At 37.7% G+C, this 27,910-nt stretch overlaps 1 protein-coding gene and 1 pseudogene across 9 annotated transcripts in view; one reads left to right on the top strand and one right to left on the bottom strand.

Annotated features, from left to right (window-relative positions):
• The window catches only part of LDLRAD4 (low density lipoprotein receptor class A domain containing 4), a 578,389-nt gene that overhangs the window by 146,890 nt on the left and 403,589 nt on the right, over window positions 1-27,910 (top strand). The gene's annotated exons all lie outside the window — the stretch shown is intronic.
• LOC110207839 (AP-3 complex subunit sigma-1-like) lies at window positions 66-27,797 on the bottom strand (annotated as a pseudogene).

Here is a 27,910-nt window from a genome sequence, read left to right on the forward strand (position 1 = left end):
TTATTTCAAGGTGATTCATCTTTCATGATCTCCAGTGCCATCCGCAAGCCGTGAAGGACACAGTTTCAGGGGTGATGTTGAGACCTGGCCAGTCTCAGCTTCTTTTCATAGCAGTGATGAAAGTCCCAGCAACCTTTCGCTTGGTTTTCAGGGGGCGGCCAAGGTAGAGAGGTTTCCAGCAGCATAGTATACGGTATGATGCCCTCATACTGCCATCTGACACAGTAGAAGGTAAGATTCAGGTTAAAAAGTGTTTTAGTTTTAAGAATTTTATTTGCTGTACTGTATTTATAGTACTGTAGAGTTCATGTGTTATGAGAAGTGAAGATTGTCCGAAATCAAATTTTTAATTGAAACGTTAGCCCAAAGGGTCACAGAATTTGAGAGAATTACTAGCTTGAAAAAATATTTTGCGTGCTACCAATTTTATTTTATTTACTGTATTTTATGGATTATTTTGTGGTTACTGTGTTAGAAAAGGTACATATTTTCAGAATTAATGTTTTGTTATAAAGAAGTATATGCAGAAAAGTGTATTTTCAGCAATCTCTGGCAAAAGATTACAGGTTTTAGTGGTTATAGGAACCTAACTCCCTATTTCCCATAGGTTCAATGTATCAACATTTGTGTTTTTGACTTTCACACTGTTTTCTAGGAATGTTACCCCACAAAAGTTGAAGATTGGTTGTACCTCCAAAAATGCCTCCAGTTGGAGGAGCTGCATAAAGACAGGCATACTAAATAGACTGTTGGTGGAGCTGTGAATTGATCCAGACATTCTAGGAAGTAATTTGGAATTAGGCCAAAAAATGATTAAAATACCCTTTAACCAGTGTAACCACTGTTAGGTATATATACCACAAGGAGTTAAAATACAGAAAGTTCTTATACTTAGCAAAATATCCAAAGAAGCACTTTTGGTGGGAGCAAAAAGTAGAAACCCATTCATTGGAGAATGGCTAAATGAACTATGGCGCTTGAATATAAGGCTCTGTAAGAAATAAGAAATATAAATTCAGAGAAACATGGGATAACTTATATGATATAATACAGAATAAGGTAAGCAGGTCTAGAAACACAGTATATGTGACTAGAACAATGAAAATAAAACAACCACAACCACGATGACAATACAAAAGCTGTATAATTATAATAAATAGGTTTAGCCTTTAAGAAGACTTGGGAAAATTCACTCCCCAAGGGGACTTAACATAAATACATTTTCAGACATGGTTTAAGTGGGAATTTGTTTTGCTTGATTGTGTATTTGTTATGAGGGTTTTGATGGGGAGGGGAGTTAGGTGGATTAATGGGGGTGGGAGAACAGGGATAATAAGAGTAACAGAAAAAGAAAGAAAGGAGTGTCATTGTCGCATTTTCTTTAAAATGCACAAAAGAGAACAGAAGGAATATGAGGTAGAATAACTGATAAGCATATATGTGTTGAATTTATTATATATTTTAAAAGAATTGCAAGAAAAGGCTGGGTAGGGAAAAGGAGAGGAAGGAAGGATATATTTGGAAATGAAAAGAAACCAGTACAAATAAGACTAAAACCATGTACCTCCAGGCCAGAGTTGGTATGATATTGTAGAGTTCACGTGTTATGAGAAGTGAAGATTGAACCTTTCTGGGTTTTGGACACCTGAGTCCCTTGCCTTCTTCCTCTAAACGTTCTATCAGGGTGTTATGGGAATGCTTCCTTTTTTGAAACATTCAAGCCAGTCTCTGTTTTCTGCACCAGAGTGGGTTGTATCCATTCTAGCTGCTTCATTTGCCTCTAAGCATTGAATAGGTATTATCTCCTATTTCCATCAGAACCTCCTCACTGAGTCTGTGGGTTTCTAAGGGGCACCTTTGCTTTCTTCCTGCTCATCTCCTACATCCTTTACTCAGGGGCAGTTGGATTAGATCTTCTTATTCTGAGTTCAGGGTCCTTTTTACTACTTCGTTGTTGCCCTGCTTGGTAATATAATCTGATAAGAACGATAGATTTCATAAATACAACTTTTTTATTTTTTTTCACAAATGTGTTAGACCACAGAGAATGGGACACCCAAAATTTCTCTATACAAACTGGGTGCATCTGATAGTGAAACAAGTCAAAGAGATGTTATCAGATCCACTAAAGTATTTTCAGACAGAGATGGATGGGCAGCTTTGCTGTGTTCTACTTTTGAGCTCATTGAAGATGGGATTAAATTGAGGTCAAGTTCAGTCAGAGTAATGGAGATCAGAGAATGGTATACAGAAAACAAGAGAGAACAAGTGTGGGCAGCAGTGACTTGTTTGTCACTTCGGGTTTTTTATTGAGGTTATTTTCAGCATGGCTATAGAATAAGGCACTTGCTCTGGTTACACAGATTTCAGTAACTGTACTGGTTTTAGCTGCTAATTTTAGGCTCCAGGTGAAGTTAGAGGAAAGAGATCCACTTTGAAGGTCGCAGGATCAGATTCAGTACTTAGAAGTCATCTAATCCAACCTCATAATTTACAGATGAGGAAACTGAGGCCCAAAGAGTTTGAATGACCTGCTTAAGGTCACACAGGTAGTGACAATGACAGCTTTGAACTCAGGTCTTACAATTCCAAAATCCAGAATTTTTTCTGTTGCGTGTTGTTTAGTCATTCTCCAACTGGTGGCCCGATTTGGTTTGTGGTTCTCTCTCTTCTCTCTCTCTCTCACACACACACACACACACACACACACACACACACACACACACACACATGCTGCTACAAACATTTTGGCATAGATGATGTCTTTCTTTCATATATGGGTCCTGTTGGAGGATATGCTAAGTCATGGGATTGCTGAGTCAGCACTTTCCATTTACTTTTGATTTCTGTTTTATGTGTATTTGATGCAGCACTCTTTTCTGAGCTTTTCTTTTAAAAATAATAAAACAATCTTAATAGTCTTTTCTCTTCCCCCAGAAAAATGAAATTACAATTATCCCCAAAGAAAAATTAAGTGATATCTATACAGAGAGAGGATCTTGTCAAAATTCACTGAGTTGTCAAGATATTAGGCAGCCCTTTGATCTTTCATTAGATCTCCTTTCTTTCTACCCCAGTTGCTGGCTTTTCCTCCTTCTCCTCTTCCTGGCTACATGTAGACTGTACCTCTTTTTTTCCCCCTTCCTGGTATTGATTTTTCATGATGAAGGCATTATTCATCATGTTGCTTATAGAGTAGGATATGGGAGTAGAATAGAGGATGGAGGATCATCAAGGAATTGCAAGCTATACTAAGAATTCACATTTTCTCATATAATTATAATAAATCCCAACCAAGATCATCTTATGTATTCCTTGAATCAGTTAGGATGCCTTGACTGGTGAGAATGGAGCTCTGCTAAAGCATTTTTTCCATTATGTTTCTAAGCCATGTCTCCTGAGAGAAGAGTATAGTATTTGGCCCGACAGTTTTCTTTACTAGGTGATATTCAAATTAGCTGTGTTTAATAAACCTTAGGAAAAAATTATAGCTTTTATTTCTGATCTGCAAATCTGTTTACTTGCCCTTAGCTATTTAAATGAAAACCTTGTAAAATTTTCTCCTGTATAAAGTATTCCATATAACTTCTGAAGTGGGTTCAGGGTGGTATGCTGAGGGGTAATAGTAATAGGAGGTAAGTTACAGCATTAATAATAATAACAATAGTAATGCATGTTTATATAGCATTTTTAGGTTTGCAAAGTAGTCTCCTCAAAACAACCTGTGTCATAGTTAGTGGGGAGGGTTACCACATACATTTCCTTAGTTATTTTCATAGCATTTCCCTTAAAAGCATGAAAAAAAACATTGACATTACATTTACAAGCAGTGATCTTAGTCAGTGTAGTAGGGAAATTGAAACATTGTGGGGTGTGGTTAGCCATGATTTCTTAATAGCCCAATATGATGGGTTTTTCTGAATCCTCATCCTTCTTGACCTCTCTGCAGCCTTTGACACTGTTGATCATCTTATGCTCTCTAGGCTTTTGTGACATTGCTTTCTCTTGGTTCTTTTCCTACTTGTCTGACTGCTCTCTGTTTCCTTTGCTTGATACCCAAACAAATCCTGCCTACGTATTGTGGCTGTCCCCAAGCCCTCTGTTCTGAGCTCTCTTCTGTTCTGCTCCTAGCCCATCTCTCTTGGTGATCTCATTAGCTCCCTTGCGTTCAATTGTCATCTTTATGCAAATGATTCCCATCTTTATATATTTAGCCCTAATCTCCCTTTTCAGCTCCAGTAATGTAGTCTTTAGTCTTCACCTCCAAAAAATCACTGGAGCCTGTCTAGGAGTAGAGGAGCTTGCCAAACATTTCCTTTTTGGGACCTGGGCAAGAAACTGGGTTTTTTCCCCCTAAGGTGATCAGAATGTTAATTTTACACGTTTCCTTGCATCTCAGCAGTGTGGGGACAAGGGTGGTGACTTGGTTTTTGAAGTAGCAAAACACACGCTATCTTTTTTTTTTAAATTTTTTTTTTACATATGTTCTCGTGAGCCTGTCTTCTTCCTGTTACAAAAGCATTAGAAGAGAGTTCATGTTATCTTTTCCTGTCTTGGATTCTCGTGTGATAAACAGTTGCTTTTTGAAGTTCTTGTATAGTGTTCTTCAAAACATCTGTCAGGACCCACCTCCTCCAAAGCCTTCCCTCAGTGCTCTGCTATCCTCTGACCATTGCTTAGGCTACTTGGCACATACCTTGAATTTGCAAGGTCTCATTATGCGCTTTCTCTAGATGCTACTTTTTAAATGTTCACAACTTGTTTCATAAGAGTTTTTTTTAATCTCCCTAACTAAATTATATTTTATTTGAGAACAGGAATCTGTCCTTTATTTACTCTCCCTCAATATCTTAATACAGCAGTTTGCTTAAAATTGATTTTGATATATACTTGCTAGTGAACTGCACTAATGACTACTTAGTAAATGCTGACCAAGAGACATGTAAGCATTTGTACCAGGAAGCGGTGTTTCTTTTTGGTTCCATTAGTTGGAAAGGCAGCAGTCATAGGACTGGAGAGAAGGGCAAAAGTCTTGTGAATTGGATTGTTAAGTGTTGTAGCCCTGTCATATATTATAAAAAAAATAAATTATTTTCATTTAATAAACATTTTCCCCTCCCACCTCTCCCAATTCACTGAAAAAGGAAAGAAGAGAAGACAGAAATACAGAGCTCTTGTGTCATATAAACATATTTAAATAAAACAAATTTCCATGTTGGCTATATTTGAAAAGTGCATTTCTCCTTCTGCATATTAGTTCATCATCTGTCATCATCTCTGTCACAAGGTAGGCAGCATTCTTCTTCATTAGTTCTCTGGAACCATGGTTGATTATTTGGTTGATCAGAATTCTTAAGTCTTTCAGAATTACTCTTTTTTTATAGTATTAATGTTAGCTTGTTCTCCCAGTTCTCCTAACTTAACTCAGCATCAGTTCAAACAAGTCTTTCCAGGTCTTTTTAGAGCCATGTTTCTTCATTTCTTATAGCACAATGATATTCCATTATATTAAAGCACCATAATTTATTCAGCTGTTTCCCCATTGTTGGACACCTTAGTTTTCATTTCTTTACCATCAAAAAAGAGCTGCCATAAATATTTTTGTACATTTGGGCCTTTTCATATTTCTTTGGCAGTATAAGTACAGTTGTGGTATTTCTGGGTCAAAAGGCATACATTAGTTAGTATTTTTTGGGAATAATTCTGGATTGCTTTCCAGAGTGGTTAGACCAGTTCATAGTTCCACCAACAGAATATAACTGTTCATTTTTCCTGTAGCATCTCTAGCATTTGTCATTTTCTTTTTTGTCAGCTTTGCCAATCTTATGAGTATAGGGTGGAACCCCTTGCTTTAATTTGCATTTTTCTAGTTAGCAGTGATTTGGAGCATTTAAAAAAATATATGACTATAGATAAGGTGGTTTTTTCCCCTTGAAAACTGCTTGTTCATATGTTTATTGTTTGTCTTTCATTTTTGAAGAGGAAGATTATGGAGTGATGTCTTGACTCATGAGTGAATTGAATTGAAATAAGGCAGGATTGTACAAAGTTGTCAGCCTCACTCTCTCTTCCAGTCATTGAAGTCGGGCTGGCAAGACAAAACTCAGGACTGGCAATGGCCCATAGCTCCTGCTTCAGCCACCTTCATGACTGCTGGAACAAATTGTTCTCATCTACCCACTCCCCTGTGGGGAGTCTTCATATGCTTAGGGTAGACACCCCACTAAGTCACCAATGGGTTTGTGGCCCATCAGATACTCTCCACCTGGTTAGCCTGTCTGCCAAGACCCATTTACTGGGGTGTGCCCACTGCTTATGCTACAGCATGTTGGAGCCACAGGTGAGAGTTGAGGGCCAGGTGAACATCAAAGGTAAATGAGCAGCCCTGAAGAGGGTTGGGCAAGCCCTCACACCAGAAGTGCAACTCCTCCTTGAACGGTCTATACATTCTGTTCATATATTTAGGCTGTTTATCAATTGAGGAATTGCTTTTATTATATATCAGTTCCTTATATATTTTAGAAATTAGATCTTTATTAATGAAACTTGCTACAGAGATTTTTTCCAGTTAACTGTTTCCCTTTAAATCTTTTAATGTATTAGATTTGTTTGTAGAAAATTATTTTAATTTCATGTAATAAGATTGTCCATTTTATCCTTTGTGATCCTTGCTTTACCTTGTTTGGGCATGAACTTGACCCTCTCCATAGATATGAAAGGTAATTCCTTCTTGTTCCTCTAATTTGTTTTGATGTGACCTTTTATATTTAGGTCACATATCCATTTGGAACTCATCTCAATATAAGGTATGTTACGTTTGTCTAAACCTAATTTCTACCATAATTCTGTCCAGTTTTCTTAGAAGATTTTATCAGTAATTATTTCCCTTCAGTACCAAGCCTATATGTTTTAAGTAGGTTTTAAGTTAGGAATAAAAACAGCAGGGTTTAGTAACCTAAATTTCATATTTAAAACCTGCAAGGATTGGGATATTCAGAAGAGGACTCTTAGTATGATTTATGGCAATTTAGGGGCATGTTCTTTAATATCTTAGTATCTCCCAGGCTCCAATGACGGACCATGAAAGAATCATACTGACATGTCTCTTTGGGATACTTTATGGAATAGTACTAGCAAAGGACTTTGAAGTATTTGGTGGGAAAGTGCTATCAATTATTAACATTATTAAAACATGTCAGAGAACTCCAGTTTGTCTTTTTATCCGACTTAGCAATGTTTTAATGATGTTCTCTTTGTTATAAAATACCAGTAGCAGCAACAGTTAACAAGGTTAAGTCCTCAGTGATTCTGGAATGATCCAGGGTGAGATGGAAACCAGTAAGAATAATACACACATGTATGTATGTGTGTATTTATATGTGTGTGTATGTATGTATGTATGTATGTATGTATGCATATCTCTGGAAGACTGTTGGCCTGGGGACTAAAGTGAGTGAGTTATGGAGAATCAGGAGATGAGAAGTGATAAAACAAACCTGGAAGGTGACTTGTTTCTGCAGGCAGTAAGTAAGGTTACTAGGGAGAACTGCATCTTTCACTATCCAGATTATAGTCTGTCTTTTCCAGAAGCCTTTCCCAACTAGACAGAAGGAAGTTTTGGACTCACACCCATTTTCAGTCCCTTCTTTTCTCCTCCACATGTCATGCATAAATGCAGATCAGGCATGCAAATGCATTTTTTAAAAATCCCCATGCCTGCCACAAAAGCCCACTTCACCCACTCACCATTTCCCCTCATGGCTCCTTCCCCTTACCTTCTCATATTCCCCTGAAAACTTGGTTGTTTTTAACAACTGCCTTCGCTGGCAGGTGGCATTTTAACATTAAAGACCTTCTTATCTGCTGGGTAGTTAGGATTGATGTAGGAGCTATTAATCTAATGACCTGGCAGATAAGAGGGGCTTTAAAGTTTAAATGCCTCCCAGAGGGGGCTCAAAGCATCAATCCAGCTGATCCTTTGGCCATCTGGGGCTTAAAATAGCCCCAACTGCTGTGCCTTCTTAGGTAGGTTTTCTTCCTTAATTCCAAACTTCTTCATCGAGTGGCACAGTCCAACCTGATCCCCCATTGCCTCATCCCTAAGCACCCTGCCCCCCCCCCCACTACCCCCAGGGCCACTCAGTGAGTCAACCTCTAAAGCAGTTTGTAGTTTTAGGTATTTAGGGTGGTTTGGTTGTTAGTTTGATTTCACAGTGACTGACTGGAGTGTGAGATATTTTGGACATATGTTTATTTCTGAGCTCTAGTTAAAATTAAGATTTAGTTGCCAGTGGGGCAGCTAGGTGGTGCAGTGGATAGAGTACCAGCACTTAAATCAGGAGGACCTGAGTTCAAATTCAGCCTCAGACCAAACACTTGACACTTAGCAGCTGTGTGACCCTGGGCAAGTCACTTAACCCCAATTGCCTAAAACAAAACAAAATTAAAAAAAAGATTTAGTTGCCAGGGTAAGATTAATGTCACAAAGTGCAGACTTTTAGAAGTAGTCCAACCTCTTCATTTTACAAATGGAGAAACTGAGACCTCCAAAACTCAAGTAACTTGCTTAAGTATGAGCAAGTAATTAATGTTAGATACTGTCAAAGGGGATTTCAAATCAGTGAAACAGGCATTGGGCACAGTGGATAGAGTGGAGCCTGGAGTCAGGAGGATCTGAGTTCAAATCTGGCCCCAGACACTTACTAGCTGTGTGACCCTGGGGAAGTCACTTAACCTCTGTTTGCCTTAGTTTCCTTATCTGTCAAATGATCTGGAGAAGGAAATGGCAAACCATTCCAGTATCTTTGCCAAGAAAGATCCAAATGGGATCTGTGGAACATGACTGAAACAACTCAACAGCAACAACGTTAAACACCTACTTGGATCACTGCACTATTGTAGGTGGAGATAAAAGACAAAACAAAAAACATTCCAGTGCCCTCAGGGAGATTACATTCTATTCTGTGTGCTGGGGAGGAGCTGGGTAGTGTGTGATGTTTCCAACTTTTGTAAGGTAAATGAACATAAAACAGTTTGAGGAGGGAAACTGCTAGTAAATAAGGTGAGCATAAGATGAATTTTGGAGGAAGTTAAGGATTCTAAGAAGTGGCGATAAGGAGGGAAGGTAATACAAGCATGCAAGACAAATCATTGAGATAAATAGAGAAGCTGTAATACTGAACTCAGGTAACAGCAAGTTGGTCATTTTGGCCAGAATGTAGCATGTCTGGAAGGGCCATTTCTTTACATGTAATGCCAGTGGGGAGAAAGCAAAGAATTACAGCATAGGAACTGTTAGAGAGAAAGTAAAGCAATCCTACGGGAGGGTGGTCTGGATGGTCACATGGAAATAGTCTCTGTCCAACCCTTCTTACTGCCTGGGGCCATTTCTTTGCAGGATTAGGTGCTCTGATTGCAATTCACAGCCCTTCATAACCTAGCCCCTTCCTACCTTTCTAGTCTTCTCATCCTTACTACCCAACACGAACTCTTTGATTCAGGGACACTGTCCTTCTGGCTGTCCCCCAAGCAAGACACTTCATCTTTCTGTTCTTGCATTTTCTCTGGCTGTCTCCTAAGCCTGGAATGCTCTCTCTCCTTTGCCCCAACTACTGACCTCCCTGGCTTCCTTTAAGTGCCAACTAAAATCCCACCTTCTACTGGAAGCCTTTCCCAACCCTTCTTAATTCCAGTGCTTTCCCTTTATTAATTATTTCCTATTTATCCTGTATATAGTGTGCTCTGTGTGTGTATATGTGTGTATGTTTGCATGTTGTCTCCCCATTCACTTGTAAGATCCTCTCTTTTTGTATCCATAGCACTTGACACAGTAAGTACTTAATAAATGTTTACTGAGTTGAATTTCAAATGAGTAAGCACCAAGCATAGTAATATTAGCATCACTAACTATACTGTATAGAGTCCAAGGTGAGGAACCTGTGGCCTAGAGGCCACATGTGCCCCCTAGGTCTTTCACTTAATCCAGACTTCACAGAACGAATCCCCTTAATAAAAGAATTTGTTCTGTAAAACTTGGGCTCAGTTAAAGGGCTGCACTCAAGGACCTAGAGGGCCACATGTGGCCTTGTGGCCGCAGGTTCCCTATCCCTATTGTAGACATTTACTACCTGTGTGACCTTAGGCAAGTCACTTCATCCTTCTGAAGCAGTTTCCTCATCTGCAAAATGGGGATAATCATAGTACCTACCTCCCTGGGCTGTTGTGAGGCTCAGATGAGGTAACACATGTAAAGCTCTTTGCTATTCTAATTATTATTGTTGCTGTTGTTGTTGTTCTGTATTTTTGGATATTTCCCTCTCAGCGTCCTCTGTTCCTTACATTGTGTTTGATACATAGTAGATTATAAAGAAATAGGTTTTGATTGCTTTATGCTGTAGTTGCTTGGTGTTAGGGTTGTTCAGTGGTTCCTTTTCAATTTATATGTAAAACATCCCCCAAAGGCACCCATCATACAAAAGGCAACAAGGATATTAACCAACTGATTTAGGTGATCATTATAGCAGCTAGCATTTGTATAACACATTTATGTAAAGATTTGCAAAGTTCTTTACATATGTTATCTCACTCGATCATTGCAAACAACTCTATGAGGTGGAGCTATTATTTTCTGCATTTTACAGATGAGGAAACAGGTCCAGAGAGAGAGAGAGAGAGAGAGAGAGAGAGAGAGAGAGAGAGAGAGAGAGAGAGAGAGAGAGAAGTGACTAACCCAGGCCTCACACAGAGGGTAAATACCTGAAGGAAAATTCAAATTCATGTCTTCCTGGGTCCAAATCCAGCATTACACCACTTATGGTGGTGAGAGAGGGATGTTTTCACTGGCTTCTCCAGCAGAAACAAAGATACTAATGGCAGAGGTCCTTAATGGATACTCTGGGATGAAAATATTTTTGGATAATCCCAGAAAGCCTACATTAGCTTTGTATATATTCTTTGCACCCGTTTTAGTTCTTGGCCTGAAGGGATGGTTGTCTGGATCATTGGAAAAAGCTAGGGCCCCATCATTGTTCTGAGTTAGTTTAGTTAAGGACCTTGTAGAGTTTTTTCTTCAATTGGTTCTTCTAAAACATTTTTAGAATTCACTTAAAATTCTGGAAAATTCTCTGTACTGTCTGTCTTATTCCAAGGGTCCTAGAATTCTAAGAATTTCAGAATTCTAAGGCGATCTTAGAGATAATGTCCAACTTCTTCAATTTATAGGCATAAATAGTATCCTTGATTTAGTTTTATAGTAATATAGTTCAAGCCCCTTATTTGATGTGTGAAAGTGAGACCCCAGGAGTTAAATGATGCCCAAGGTTATACAGATAGTAAGGAGCAGAGGCAAGATTTGACCTTGGGTCCTTTAATTCCAAATCCAGCCCTCTTTCTTTTTTTCTTTTTCACAGACTGTTTTTTTGGGAGGAGGGAGACAATTGGGGTTAAGTGACTTGCCCAGGATCACAAAACTAGTAAATGTCTGAGGCTGAATCTGAACTCAGGTCCTCCTTACTTAAGGGCCAGTGCCACCTAACAGCTCCCAGCTACTGAAAGTGAGATTTAGAGAGAGGAGACAATTTCCCAAGGTCATTCAGCTAGTTGATAGCTATACTGGGACTAGATCCAGGATAGGTCTAGAGAAGATTCCTTATGATAGAGTCCCTAGCCAGGGCAATGCCAGGAAACCCTAAATTGTATGGGTTATTCTAGTAGCCTAAAGGCGCCATAGTGAGTCTATCTGTGGGATGTAGCTGGGGCTTCCAGCAGTCTCAGAGAAAATACGGAGTGACGCAGAATTACCTTTAGGTGGGTGAGGGAATGAAACGAGTGAAGGAAAACTGCTCCCAAAAAGCCAGCCCCAGACTGTGCTTCACATGCCCTCCACCAAGAAACAAGAGCCTGCTGCTGCTCATCTACTGCCCCATTGCTACTGAAAAGTGCTGCCCAGGCCACTGCCCATTGGTCCCACTGAACAACCTGTCTGACTGCCTAGACCATAACTCCCTTTCCTGGCCATCATCCCCCTATGTGTGCTGTATTCCACAATCACAATGTAGATTCTTTGAGGTCAGGACTGTTCACATTTTTGGTCTCCTGTCAGTGGTGTTTAGCAAAGTGCTGAACATATAGTAGGTACTTCATAAATGCTTACTGATTGATTGATTGAAAGGACAGCTACTTCTAGATAGTCATATAGAATTTAGAATGTAGGGTAAACTTGAACTCTAAAGCTTTAGAGATGAAAGTCAATCCATTGAATTACAACTAAAGGTAGTTACTATAGCTTTCTATAGGTCTAACCTACTTCCTATGGCAGATATTAATGGACTGGTCACAGCAGTCTAGTTATAGCTTGCTGTCTGTCTTTGAGAAAGACTCCTGGTAGAATATATCCAAGCAATCCAACCTTGGAAAAAGGAATAAGGGGTGTGTGTGTGTGTGTGTGTTGGAAAATGTCATATCCTACATCTGAGATATACCTGAGAAGAACTGGAAAAAGACTAGAAAATATTTGGTGCATATATGCAGTAGTGTAAAATTTTTCCATATGTTAAAAGAGAATGGTTTCGTAAGTTATCATTTCAAAAGTACTCAAACTGCAAAAGATACTGCAAAAGAGATTTATTTAATTATACTAATAGTATTTATATAGCACTTTAAGGTTTATACATCGATTTACATATGTTATCTTATCTAATGCTCACAACAGCCCTGGAAGGTAGAGGCTATTATTATCCTCATTTTGCAAATGAGGAAATTGAAGCTGATTTTCCCAGGGTAATTCAGAAAGTTAAGTGTCTGGGGTGGGATTTGAACTCAGATCTCCTTTACTCCCAAATCCAGCACTCTAGCCATTATACCACCTAGCTGTCCTAATTTAAAATATTTTTGTTGTTGCCTTTTATCTTTACAGCATATTTATTTTCTCATAAGCCATTTGGAAAACTGTCCTCTCCATCCCCATGTACCCCAAACTCCCACACAAATATTAATCCCCCTCTATAAAAAGGAAATTTTTAGGTAAAGTGAGTCACATTAGTGAAGGACCAGTGTTTTTGATAATGTGGTATGTGTGCCCCATTCATAATACCATTTTTTTACTGAAAGGTGGGAAGTATGTTTCCTTATCAGTTCTCTAGAAATCAGATTGTTGATTACAATTCATCAGAGTTAATCGCTTTTTAGTGTTGTTATCAGGGATATTGTTGCAGCAGCTGTGTATGTTTTCTTGGGTTTGCTTTCTTCACTTTGCATCAATTTATTCAAGAATTTTCACATTTCTCCGAAATCCTCATATTTGTCCTTTCTTAGGGCACTGTAATTTTCCATTATATTAATATCTCACAATTTGTTCAGCCATTTCCCAATTGCTGGTAAACTATTGAGTTTCCAGGTTTTTTTTCTACCACAGAGTGCTGCTGTGAATATTTTGTTTTATATAGGATCTTTTTTTTTTTTCAATCACTGACCTCAGTGGGTTAGTAGTGGTATTGCTGGAGTCAAAGGGTATAAACAAAGGGTATAAAATTTACTGATTTTTCTTTTGCTTTATACCAAAATTGTTTTCCAAAATGTTTGGGTTTATTAGAGTTTTTTCTCTCCAACATTTACTCTTTCTGTCTTTTATATCATTGCAGCCACTTTGCTGGGTGTAAGTTAATGAAACATCAGATTTGTTTTGGTTTGTATTTATCTTTTTATTAGTAATTTGCAGTAGTTTTTATATGGTGGTTGAACATTTGAATTATTCCTAAAAATTGTTCATTCATTTCATTTCACCACTTATTTATTGGGGAAATATGCTTAATATTGTCAATTCCCTGTGTATCTTGGATAGTAGATTTTTACAAAATATCATTAAAAATATTTTCCACTTGTTAAGTTTCTCTTCTCATTCTAGCCACATTGATTTTGTTAGGCTAAATTTAAGAAGATATCTGGTCTGAACACTGTCTTGAGAGAATCTAAGTTCCAGAGGTCTAGGACTGTTTAATTTCTGTCTTTGTATCTGCCATGCTAGGCATACACTAGCCACTTAATACATGCTTGTTGATTGATCCTTAAAAAGAAAATATTCCACCATCTATGCCACTATAAATGAGAAAGTGCTATCAACATAATTCAGGATGGTGGGTTATACCTAAACTTTAAATTGGCTGTGGACTTCATCGTTGTGCACAGCACATTTTTCTTCATTTCTAAATGGGAAGATGTGTGCCTAAACAATGGTTTGCGAGAAAAAGATTTGGAGGTTTTAGTGGACTGTAGTTCAGCAGTGTGACGTGACAGCCAAAAAACTGGAGGAGGTACAGACACTATCTTAGACAATGACATCTGTAATCACAAAAAAAAGTTTAGTCTAACTACACAGAGAATAAAAGTCAAATGGATGAAAAATTCCCATTATCCAGATTATGTTATACCCTTGGATGAACAATCCAAAGAATTAACCCGTCAGTACATATATTTTAGACAGAAATGAGCTTGGCCCTGAATTGAATACGAGGAGAAAACCAGGCTAAATTGCCTTTAGGAAACTGTGTGGTGCCTTAAATGATTCCAAGCTTTTTGCTGAAACTAAGGCTTCTGTATTTCAACTTCATTATTCTTCTAGCAATACTGTGTATGCCAGTGAGTCATGGAATACCAGTCTCGAAAGAGCCGATTGAAGATTATTTAAAAGGGAAATGGAGAGGCCTATAGCAGGAATGAGTATGCTACAATGTACATAATAACAACCAAAAATTTCATGGAAGTGGCATAAAGGATCTCATTACCTCTCTGGGCCACAGTTTCCTCATTCATAAAATAAAGAGGTTGAGCTTGCTGACCTCTAAGGTCCCTTCCACAATCAGAGAAATCTGACTATGAAAGGAAGTGAGGCTGTGCTGTTGTTGTTATTGTTCTACCATCGTTCTTGAAGAGGCCCAATGACTTCACAAGGGTGATGTCTTGACTTGTTTGTGAATTGGACTTGAGTGAAGCAGAGATGTGCAAAGTCTCCAATGTAGCTCTCTTCTGCAGAGTCATCAGAAGTCCAGCAGCAAGAGAAAGGTCAAGAAGACTGGGGTGGTCCAGGATGCAGTAACTGACCTTGGCCTTTCTAAATTAAGGCCTTTCACCTCATTTCTAAAATGTATAGAGAACTGAGTCAAATTTATAAGAATATAAGTCATTCCCCAATTAATAAATGGTCGAATGATATGAACAGGCAGTTTTCAGATGAAGAAATTAAAGCCATCTGTAGTCATATGAAAAAATGTTCTAAATCAATGGATTAGAGAAACACAAATCAAAACAGCTCTAAGGTACCACATCACACCTATCAGATTGGCTAACATGACAAAAGAAGAAAATGATAAATGTTGGAGAAGATGTGGGGAAATTGGAACACTAATGTATTGTTGGTGGAGTTGTGAACTGATCCAACTATTCTGAAGAGCAATTTGAAACTATGCCCGAAGGGCCATAAAACTGTGCATACCCTTTGACCCAACAATGCCTCTTTTAGGTCAGGGTCCAAAAGAGCTCATAAAAATGGGAAAAGGACCCTCATGTACAAAAATATTTATAGCAGCTCTTTTTGTGGCAGCCAAGAATTGGAAATTGAGGGGATGCCTATCAATTGGGGAATGGCTGAACAAGTTGTGGTATATGAATGTAATGGAATACTATTATGCTATAAGAAATGATGAGCAGGCGGACTTCAGAAAAACCAGAAAAAACTGATGCTCAGTGAAGTAAGTAGAACCAGGAGAACATTGTACACAGTAACAGCCACACTGTGAGATGACTGATTTTGATAGACTTAGCTCTCCTCAGCAATGCAAGGATCTAAGACAACTCCAAAAGACTCATGATGGAGAATGCTATCCACATCCAGAAAAAGAACTGTGGAGTCTGAATGCAGATTAAAGCATACTATTTGCTCTCCTTTTCTTTTGTTGTTTTGTTTTATTTTTTCTTTCTCATGGTTCCTCCCATTAGTTCTAATTCTGTATATCATGACTAATGTGAAAATATGCTTAACATGAATGTATAAGTAGAGCCTATATCAGATTATGTGCTGTCTTGGTGGGGAGGAGAGAGAGGGGGAGAAAATTTAAAACTCAAAATCTTATGGAAGTGAATGTTGAAAACTAAAACTAACTAAAATAAGTAACTAACTAACTAACTAACTGAAATAAATTAAGGCCTTTTCCAGGTCTCAGTTTGTCTGAGGCCATGCCCATTCAGTGACTAAAGGTCAGGTAAGAGTTGTGACAAAAGATAGCTCAACTTACCATCACAAAGATTTCAGTCTGTGAGGGGAAGATCCTCAGAGTTTCTGGCCAAAACAGAAAATAATTGCTATTTACACTCATTCTAAGCCATCAAAACCAGAACTTATTGGCCATTCAATGAAAGCCAGAGTGATTTGGTTAAAGGCTGTGATGTGGTTAGAGTGAAGGATGAATAGCCTCCCATGATTCACTTATCTCCATCAAATGTCAGGAGATCTAAAGGAATGTCCTAGCGTGGTATGTACTTCTCCACTCCAACCTCCCATGAAGAATTTATAGGAAGATATGGACAAGAGTCATACAAAATATGAAGATAGAGTTGGGTTGTCCTTTGTCCTGTTGGAAAGAGTATTTGTATTAATATCACAAATAATTTAAATATTGAAGTATTATAGTTTCTGGAAAACTGAATCTGGAATATTGTGTTCAGTTCTAGGTGATAGAGTTGAACAATGTTGACTAGCTAGAACCTATTCAAAAGAGGGTGAGCAGGATAGTGAAGGGCTTTGAGGCCTTCAGTTGAAAGAACTAAAGATGTTTAGCCTTGAGAAGAAATGACCTAGAGTTGAAGGGTTGAGTTGTCTTTAAATATTTACATAGCTGTCATTTGGCAGAAGTATTAAACTTGTTCCATTTGGCCCTACAGGGCAGAACTGAGAGCAGCAGACGAAAGTTGTAAATAGGCTGCTTTGGGCTTGATATAAGGAAAAAGATTTCCCAATCATTCAGGCTTTCAAAAATTCAAGCGTGGTCTTTCGTAAAACAAATCAACACATTGCCCATGTATGAAATTGCATGTCTCATTTTGTACTTCCAGTCCATCACTTCTCTGCTAAGAGTTGGTTGCTATGCTTTATAATCAGTACTATCAAGTTAGTGGTGATAGAACTGAAAGAAAAAAAAAGAGCAAAAATAAAGCAAAAAATGCAGAGAGAGACAAACAGAGCAATTTTTATAATAGAAATTGCTAGCCTTTGTAAAGCACTTTAAGCATTTTGTAAATATTATCTCATTTTATCCTCCCAACAACCTTGGGAAGTAGGTGCCATTATCTCTATTATACCGATGAGGAAACTGAGGCAGACAGAGGTTAAGTGATCTTCCTAGTGTCACATAGCTAGTATGTACTAAGGCTGGATTTGAACTCATTTTTCTAACTCTAAGTCCAACACTCTATTCATTGAACCACCTACTTGTCCTGTTACCACCTTGTTAAATTTAATATAAGTATTTTTAAAACTCTGTAATAGTTTCTTATGCAACCTATTTTTCTTGTTTTGTTTATTAAAATGTGTTTGTTGATGATTGTTAAATTCATAATAAAAATAAAAATTATAAGAATGAGAGTCTTTAAATGAAAGCTAGATAAATACTTGTTGAGAATATTCTAGAAGGGATTCTGTCCAAGGTTAATATTAAATTTATTTTGAGTACCAACCTACAATTTTTTTAGGGTAGCAATGGGGTGAGATGAGATGGGGCTATGTGGGGAAGGGATGCAGGTTCAAAATATGTTGCTATTAAACTGGCTAAGTGAAATCACCTTGGAATTAACCATTGCCTCCAGAAGTCATGTTGCACCCAGCACATTTCTGGCCTTTTCTTCTACTCTATCATTCTTATCCCACCCTAGCCCCTTTTTCTGGGTAAGTTTTTACACTTGCAAATTTCAAATAGCATTTTATTTGTGAATGATCTAGCCCACCAGTAAATCTTATTATTTGCAAATCAATGACTTTATTGATCTAAGAACTTAGACCCAACCTTGAAGATAGCCCATATATATTGCCTGATATTTCCATTGTGTAAAGTATCTAGGTTTTTAAAGAGGAAGGCCTGTGAATTAATAAGAAGAATCAATACTTGCTACAATTCTTAGTTAACTTAGAGTATTGTAGGGGAAAAATAACAAGGGGTCAAGCTGCCTAGTTGGTCAATTTATCCATTGATCAAATTTAAAATATACTCCCAGTCTTGTTATTCTTCATAAAATTTCCTGGAGTCAGGAAAATCTGAATTCAAATCTAGTCTCAGATTCTTTGCAGCTGTATGACCTTGGGCAAACCTCTATCTGTTTCAGTTTCCTCATCTAAACGATAGCACCTATCACCTAGGGTTGTTGTGAGGATGAAATGAGATAAAATTTGTAAAGTGTTTTGCAAACCTTAAAGTGCCATATAAATGTTAGCTATTGCTATTGTTTTTAATAAGTGTTTTGTGGTGGCAAATTAATTTGTTGATTATTCTCAACTTCTTCATTATTCCCACTTAGAACAGTGCTTGGCATGTAATAGGCACTTCATTAATGTTGATTGAGTTTACAAACAAAAAAATTGGGATTTAAAAAAGAGTTTGAATGGAAATATTTGAGGTAATACCTTGAAATATCTGGTAAATAAATAAAACCATCTTATAGCTAAGATTCATTCAGTTTGTATCAACAGTATTTTTAAAAGTTATGATCCTGTAAGAGTTTAGATCTGCAGTTGGAAAGAGATGTAATTACTTTGAAAGAAGGCAATTTGTAACTAAAAGAAAACATCTATGTCCATGTTTGCTGGGTAGGGTTCAGTAGTCTTGTTTGGTGTGTTGTATGTGCGGGGATTGTTAAAGAATGATTTTATACAGATGACTACTATACTTTACACACCTAGCCGGGAGAATGCTATCTGAAGTGTGAAAATTGAAGAGAATCCTGGTAGTTACAGAGCTTCACATTGCTATGTGAAAATAGGATTGTTTCTTACTGTCTTTAGCAGCTAAGTGAGAGGAGGAAAGGGAAAAATAATTTAAGGGCTATGGTAAAATAAACTAAGGGCATCTATAAGACTCAAGCAGGATAAATAGGTTACTTACGATTGAGGCAAAGAAAGCGCACAATAACAAGAAAGCTGATGATAAGCTTTTTTAGGGCTTTTGATGCTAAGCTAGCCTGAAGCCCTAGAGTCCTAAAAGGGGTCTGAGTCTGAGATAGAAATTCAAGGTGGATTTGAAAGATGCATTCTTCTCAAATCCAAAGATTAAATAGTAATAATAGAATTAGTGAGAAAGGTATTAACATGTATAATGTATCTTGTATAAATGCATCCTTTTCACCAGTGTTTCTGATAGGGTTCTATTTTTATTTTTTAAAAATGACAATTGAGTGAAAAAGAATGCTTATTTTATATGTCAACCATGCCTATGTCTGAAGCCCCAAAGGATTTTTAGCATGGTGTGGCAGCAGTTTATCCTACTTGCAGGTCAAATATGAAGAGAATTTAAAAAATAAAGAAGCAACAACTTTTTTTTTTAACACTGAATTTTCCAACTTCCACCTATGTAGGAAGGGACAACGGAAGAGTCACACAGATGACAACACAAATCATTGTCCTGTGGTTAGCTTATTCAGTTTCATAGAAGTTGGAAGAGACCTCAGATAGGAACAAGAATTCCCTCTGAAACATTGTATGCAAAAAATTATCACAACTGTACGGAAGAAGAAACCTTTATGAATATCAGGTGCAAACCCTTGAATCTCTAATGTAGGCAGTTAAAAACTAGGGCTTACAATATCAAGGCAGACTCTTTATAATTCTCTTTGTAACTTTTCTACTTTTTGTTCCTTAGTTTTTATGTGGCTAAATTTGTATTGCTTCTATGATTCTTACATATGTATGGTTTTTACTACACATCCACTTTTGGGATTTTTTTTGGTAAATAGTATTTTATTTTTTCCAATTACATGTAAAGATAGTCTTCAACATTCATTTTTTATAAGATTTTCAGTTCCAAATTTTTTCTCCTTCCCTTCCTCCCAGCCCCCCTTCCCAAGATGGCAAGCAGTCTGATATAGGTTATACATGTGCAATCATGTAAGCATATTTCCACATTAGTCATATTGTGAAAGAAGAAACAGAACAAAAGGAAAAAGCCACAAAAAAACCCCAGTAAAAATAGTATGCTTTAATATGCATTCAAACTCCATAGTTCTTTCTCTGGATGTGGATAGCATTTTCTATCATGAGTCTTTTGGCATTGTCTTGGATTATTGTATTGCTGAGAAGAACTAAGTCAATCATAGTTGATCATCACACATTGTTGCTGTTACTGTGTACGATATTCTCCTGGTTTTACACAACCACTTTTGATGTATACCCAAAGATTGTAGAAGAGATTGGGTTGATTTACAGAAGAGAAAAATTTCAGACTTGAAGCAATCAGTAGCATCTATAATATGAATAAATCACTTGTACATCTGTTGCTATCTTGAGAAAATGATTTAATGATAGGGTAATAAATTTTTCTTAAATCTAGTTAGTAACTTCTATAGTTTACATATTATCATCTATAGGATAAGAATGACTAGCATCATTGCTCACACCTGGGGCTGAACTGAGCTGATTAGTAAGTACCAACTTACCTAGTTCATTATCTCTAGCAGTACCATACCGGATCATGGTTCATCTCCCATCTGGTTCTCCATTTTGATCATCTCCCTGTCTTCTCTCTTGTGGCCGTATTCCTACCCCCTTTTCCTCACCTAAAAGAGCACCCTGGCTGGACCTCCTTCTCCAGGGGAGCTTTGGAACTCTAACCCTGAAACTGAGTTGTCTTGATTGACAGTGCAAACTCACCCAGCTTGCTGTATCCAGCCTTCACCAGAACAAACTATACTTCATGTCCCATATAGACATCAACTCTGACTATTTTGGCATCTACTTTACTGCTGGCTGGAGCAGGATGTTGGCAGTTGATAATTCCATAATTCTCCTTGGGATAGATTACAGGATCATAAAGTTCAGAGCTGGAAGGAATCTTACAAATCACCTAGTCCAACACTCTAATTTCGCAGATGAGGAAATCAAGACCCCAAAGGGTAGTGACTTGCCCAAAGTCACACAGATTGTAAGAAACAGAAATGGGATTTGAACAGGGTGTCTGATTCCACATCCAGTACTCTTTCCATTATGCTACTCTGTCTCAGGTGTACTCTGTCACAGTGCCTCAGATTGTGGTCTCTTTTTTTCCTAGATAGATTATAATCTATGCATAGATACACATCCTGAAGATAAATAGAAATTATTCTTGCATTCATTCATTCATTCATTCAAGAAATATTTAGTAAGTGTTTACTAATAGGGATGCAAAGGTAAAACATGACACAAACCCCTTCCCTTCAGGGCCCTAAATCCAACTGGGTTTAAGGTTGTTAGACTTACATATAGGTAAGTATATTACAAAATGAAGTTAAACGGAGGTAAAGGGAAGATTCACATGAACACTTTAGGAGAATTTTGAGGAAGGTCTAGAAGACACTTTCATTTGGTGTTGGGGAGGTTTAGGGAAGTGTCCACCAAAGAAGTGGCCCCTGTGCTGAGCCTTTTGAAGGAAGAGAAGGATATTAATAGAGATGAGAAGGGAATGCATTCTCAGTGTGGGAGATGACCTGTTTGAATGCATGGAACTGGGATAAAGGAAGCTGTTTATTTTGTCTGGAATGTAGAATGTGAAAGACAGTTGAAATGGTCACTGAGAAGCATATTATGGGAGGCATTTGAACACTAGTCTAAGGATTTGGTTCTTGTCCTTAGAAGGAACAGGGAGTGAATGAGTTTCTGACCTGGAGTGTTACAGTCAAACCTATGTTTTAGAAAGACTTATTTGGACAGCTATGTAAAGGATGGATTGTGGAGGGGAGCACCATGAGAGGGGGAGAGACTGGAGACAGAAAGATCATTTGGTAGGTTACTGTAATAGTTCAGGTGATAAGGGGAAGAGGGCCTGAAAAATGGTGGATCAGAGTAGAAAGAAGGGGATGGAAGCAAGAGATATTGTGGAGGTTGAATGAACAAAACTTGGAAACTGTTTGATTATGGAGAATAAGAAAAAGAGAAGAATCAAAGGTGACTTAAGATTTTGAACCTGAGTGACTAGAAGAAGGGTGGTGCTTTCCAAGAAAATAGTTATTTTCTGCCATTTTGTATTGTCCATATTTCCCTTATGGATTTCTCTTCAATTATTAGATAGGAATAAATGTACAGTCATAAAGAAGATTGAGTAATTCAATAAGCCAAAATGAGTTTTTGATGGAAAGTGCAATTCAAGATATTTAATTTTCTACCTACTTGTTTCTTCATTTTCATAATTGGAATTTGTCATTCTATGTGTACTTAATATGATTATGAAGTCAGCAAGCAAGTCTTAATTGATTTGAAAGCATTGCATATTTGTAGTTCTAGAAGCGATAACCTATCCTAGAGGCAGCAGAGAGATATAGAGGTTCTTGCCTTCTGCTAATTATTGAGTAATAGTTTAATTTTCAGTTCTTGCAGGTCTAAGAATTTAGATGCAGGGCAGACTTTACACAACGTAAGTTCCCCACATCACGATTCGACATATCTTTTACCTTCATTCTGAGAATTGTTGTTTTGGGACTGCACTTTGTTGAGAAACAGTAATTCTTTTTTTTTTCTAGGCTTAATAACTACTTTATACAGATTATTCTAGTCAGATTTTTATCCAGTTACTTAATGGCTATTTAATTATTCCCTCTTCCGTTGCCTAATGCTCTCTCCCAACTGTTAAGCAGTTCTTTATGGCTATGACATTAGCCTCTCTTTGTGACTCCCTCTGTAGTCTCTGCTTACTAATCTGACCCACAAACTTTTACAGTTGACAGAATTAGGTTGTTAAAATGTTAATATATTTCAACATAATAAGAATAAGAAAATGTAAGAAATGTAAACATCTAAATTTGTGAGGAAAGCGGGAAGTCTGAACTCATTGCATTCATAGAAGTTCATAAAAATTTTTTTTCACCTTACATTTACCATTTCCTTTACAGGCCCTTAATGAATCATAGAAAAGATTAATTGACATCAGAGAGAACTTCATCATCCAAAAACTCTAAAGTGAAATCATTCGGTCAATGGATTGCTTTGCCATATTTATACACCAAACGTTAGTAATTCTCTGTGAAAATCACTATCTTGATTTTTATCCTCCATTGTGCATGTGAGAAGATTCATTTCTGTTCTACTTTAATCCTTATTCTTAGCATTTTTCACTCCATGATCTCCCCACCCCGATCTTTGCTTTCCATCTATTTCATGTCATTAGCATCTGAACAATGTAAGTTTAGTGCTTTGATTTCAGAGTTCTTCCTTGTAGAATTCAGTATGATGGGTAGGACCAAGATGCTTCAGGAGCATTTGTTGATTGCATTTTAAGACCCAAGATAGAGTGGAGAGGTGTGCGATAGGGATTCATGTGTCAGAGAAAAAGGTAGGGAAAGTAAAAGCTACTGTGTTTCACATTTTTATTTGTGTGTCCTTTATAGGTTTGCCTGTCTCAGGCACATGAAACAATTCATCCGTTTTGCATACATTTAGTGAGGAATTCTGATACAGTTGAAGAAGCACTAGATTTGAATCTGGGTTCAAATGTTGATATGGGGTGCACCCCATTCCCCACTGGGGATCCTCTTTCCTGCCTCTTTTTGGTATTGTCTCTCCCCATTAGATTGCAAACTTATTTAGGGCAGGGACTGTCTTTCTTTTTTATTAATTGTATCCTTAGTGCTTAGCTCAGTGCCTGGCACATAGTAGGTGCTTAAGAAATGTTTATTGGATTGGATTGAAAGAATATTAGAGGAGTTATAAAGAAAGTGTTTGGTCCAGTCTCAGTGAAAAATGTCATTGCCTGCCTGAGGCAGGGATCGGTAAAGTCTCTTATAGCATTGAAATTGTGTTTTAAAGGATAGGTGGCAGTAAAATAGGTAGAGAAGAGAAAGAAGAATGTTCCAAGGCTTAAGAGTAGTGAAAGCAAAGTCACAGAGATGGAAAGTTGAAGGACATGTTCAGGGAACTTTGAATAGCCTAGTTTGTCTGGAGTACAGAGAATGTGGATGGGATGAATAAGAAATCACACTGGGAAGGTATGATGGTGTCAGACTGTGGAGGGCCTTCAGTTTGAACTTTACTAATAGAAAATGGGGAGCTACTGGAAATTTTTGAGTGGGCATATACATAAAGAAGGTTATTGTTATTTTTTTGGCAGTTGGGGTTAAGTGACCTGCCCAGGGTCACACAGCTAGTAAGTGTCAAGTGTTTGGTCTGAGGCTGTATTTGAACTCAAGTCCTCCTGACTCCAGGGCCAGTGCTCTTATCCACTGCACCACCTAGCTGCCCCAAAAGAAGGTTATTTTAGAACTGTAGAATGAATTGGGGAGGCAGCTAGGTAGATCAGGGGGTATAGTTGTGGGTCTGGAATGAGGAAGACCTGAGTTCAGATACAGCCTCAGTCACTTACTAGATGTGTGACCCTAGGCAAGTCACCTTATCTTTGTTTCCCTTAATCCACTGGAGAAGGAAATGGGAAAGCACTCCATTATCTTTGCCAAGAAAACTCCATGGGATCACAAAGAGCTGGACACAGCTGAATGACTGAATAGCACCACCAATAACAGAATGCATTGGAGAGGAGAGCAGAGGCAATCTAACTTGTTCTATAACTATTGTGATAATTCAGACAGGTGTTAACAAAGGCCTGACTAATAAGGTGATAGAAGTGAGAATAGAGAGGACAGGAGGAACCTTTTAATATGCACAGAATGAGTAGTTGATGCCCAGAATCCATCCTTTGCCCTTCTTTGTTAATCCTAGAGCTCTCCTACCTTTCCTATGTAATAAACTTTCTCCCTTTAAGTTCTCTTTGGCTTTTCTGATGTTGCTTATAGATCCACTAATTTGTATCGCTTGTGTATAATCTGTTAAGGTGATGTGGAACTGACATGTCCAGCTCAATTTAGAAAGAAAAAAATTGTTAATGAACAATCATCAGGAATCATAGAATTATAGATTTAAACTTGAAAAGACCTTAGAGGCCATCTCATACAATTCTGTCATTTTATGGAGCCTTGGAAAACCAAAATCCTGAGAGGTAAGATGTCACCAAGGTCACAAATGTTGGAAATGGCTTAGCTGGGATTTGAACCCAGGTCCCCTGACCCAAATTTAGCACTCTTTCTGTATTATATGAGGCTAACTTTCCATATCAGTCCAATCAGGTCAGATCTGAACCTATTTTTTTTTTAAGAACAAGAAGCTATTTTATTCTGCTACCAAAAAATAGTACCCTTGCCAAACTTTGTCTATGACAGCAGCTACTTCACATATTCTCTTCTCTGCTGTAGCCCACAACACTCCCCCTTCCTGCTTTCCTCTCAGCAAAGGACATTGCCTTCTGCTTGACTGAGCAATGGAGGCTAGCCTCTACTTCATAACTCAAAACTCATCAACATCATTCCTCTTTCTCTCATCTTCACTCTGGTCCCTTGGGCAGAGAGGGCTTGTCTCTTTGTTATGGCCAGCCCCGTCTTCCTACCTTCATTCTTTCACATGGGCTGTCTGTTCTGCCTGGAATGGTCTCCTTCCTTACCTCTGCCTCATAGGATGCCTAACTTTCTTCAGGGCTCACTCTTGGTGCCATTCCCTTTGCCCCAAGGGGAGCCTTCCTTTGCCTGTTTCCCTAGATCTAAGTGTTTTCTTTCTCCTGAAATTTCTTTGTATTTGCTTGTGTGTGTTATATGATGCATTCTCCCATTAAAATGTAAACTTCTTGTTACTGCATTTTTCTTTGTATCCCTTGCACTGAACTTAGTGCCTTTCGTGTAGTTAGCATGAAATAAATGCCTTTTTATTGAAATGAATTAATATTTTTATCAGTGTTCTTGAATATATTTTGATATTTATAACAAATTTCTAAAATACAATTTAATCTGTAAACTTTTTCATAAAAAGTTATGATAGATTAAATTGTTGTAACAATTTTCACTTAGAATACAACGGAAATATTATTTATTAGTGTATAAGCACAGAACTTTTTTGGTATTGATTCACAGGAAGAAACTTACAGGAAAAAATTGCTTTGTTCTCCCCCCTTCCTTCTAAGAAATTTTGTCTACAGAGTGTCTGTCACCAAGCAAACTCTTTTTCCCATAGGAAGAAGTATAGTAGTAAGGAACTGTAATATTGAAGCAGGGACAGAAGATTAAAGGGGAGTGTGGCTAGCCCCAAAGGCTAGGGATTAAAAGAGTTCTGTTAGTAGTACTGAAATGAGGGAATCAAAGTAGACCCTGTTTCACCATAGAACCTGTCATTAGTGTTGTCTGACCCCTTCTGCTCCTGTTCTATGGGTGTTTTCGGGCTGCTCCTATTGGCCAGCCCTGCTTGTGGTGCCACCGAGGGGAGGTTGAGGAAAACAGTCCAGTGGGGCACATAGCCTAATCTAGGTCAAATAAGGGGATGAGTGAAAGGAATGAAAGGCTTACTGTGGTCTTCTTGTTGACATGGCGATGATGTTCATCTGATTCAGTATCTCAAAAGAATCCAACAACCCCAAAACCAATTTCTTCTGGACACGTATTAGACCACTGCATTATATACTTGTACAGCTAATGTTTTTCCTTCAGAAGTATAGTTAATTTGTAGTTAATAAGTGTAGTTATTTTTCTTTAAAATAAAAACTCAGAATATTTTTATGCACCATACACGCACATGCATAGCTCTTAAGTAATTATGACAAATGACAGGAAGAGTTAAGGAATACTGCATTCATAGAATTCCATGGAATATGCAAACTACTCAGTATTTTGGGTTGTACATAATAAAGAAATACTTAAAATATATTTTCTAAATGCTTTAGCAGCCAAGATGGACCAGTTTATGACCTAGGAATATGTTTTAGGAAAAAAAATTAAGTGGGGAGTACTCATTTTCCTAAAAAAATCACATTCATCTTAATATACTGATTTTATACACAGCTTTACACAGTACCTTTTCTTAAATCAACCTAACAGCAAAAGGTGAGAAGATTCTTCTTCCTCTTTTTTGGTAAATCTAGATGACTTTTTTCTTCCTGGATTTTTACCCAGGAGTAGTGGCCTTTTTACTTATGAGGGTGCTGGTTTGTCACTTTTATATTGGTGTCACCAATGTTAATATTTCTTGAAATCTCAAGGAGATAATTTTTTTTTTACCACTGATACTGTACAGACTGGAGGTCCTGCTAAACCAGCCTTGGGTTCCTCAAGTTTATTTTGTGCATCAATTTGAGTCACAATTTCATTCATATTTGCCTCCCAAATCATCCCTGTCATCACCATTTTTACCAGAATATTGTGGACCTTGTCCTATATGGAAAATTAACTTCTGTTTACAGACATTTTCAAAATGCTTGTCTAGGGTTTTCACAAATACTTGTATTAGATTTAAAATGCTAAATTCACTTTCTGAAGAGTCCATTTTTGAAGACAAAAATACAATGTGGCAAAATGGATGTAAATCAGTTTGTTGTCAGATCCACCTATTAGCAAGCCTCTTCTTAAGGAAATAACAAGCATTTTTATTTTGTTAAATACCATATGGAAAGTTTCCTTAATTATTTGTTGCTATGTGTCTTCAACATAGGGTTGGTAAACTTGGAGAACTGGAGTTCTTCAGGATTACTGAAGATGAAAATTGCTTTAATCATGGTGGAGCTAAGGGCTAGAGGTGGCACGATGTGGTTAAGTGAGTGCTAGAATTGGGGTATGATGGGAAGCCAGATCAGCTTTTCTTTTTCAGGTATTTCCCTTGATGCTTGGC

This window comes from Phascolarctos cinereus, unplaced genomic scaffold (genome assembly GCF_003287225.1).
Source record: "Phascolarctos cinereus isolate Bilbo 61053 unplaced genomic scaffold, phaCin_HiC Scaffold_4;HRSCAF=312, whole genome shotgun sequence".
Classification (NCBI taxonomy): Eukaryota; Metazoa; Chordata; class Mammalia; order Diprotodontia; family Phascolarctidae; genus Phascolarctos; species Phascolarctos cinereus.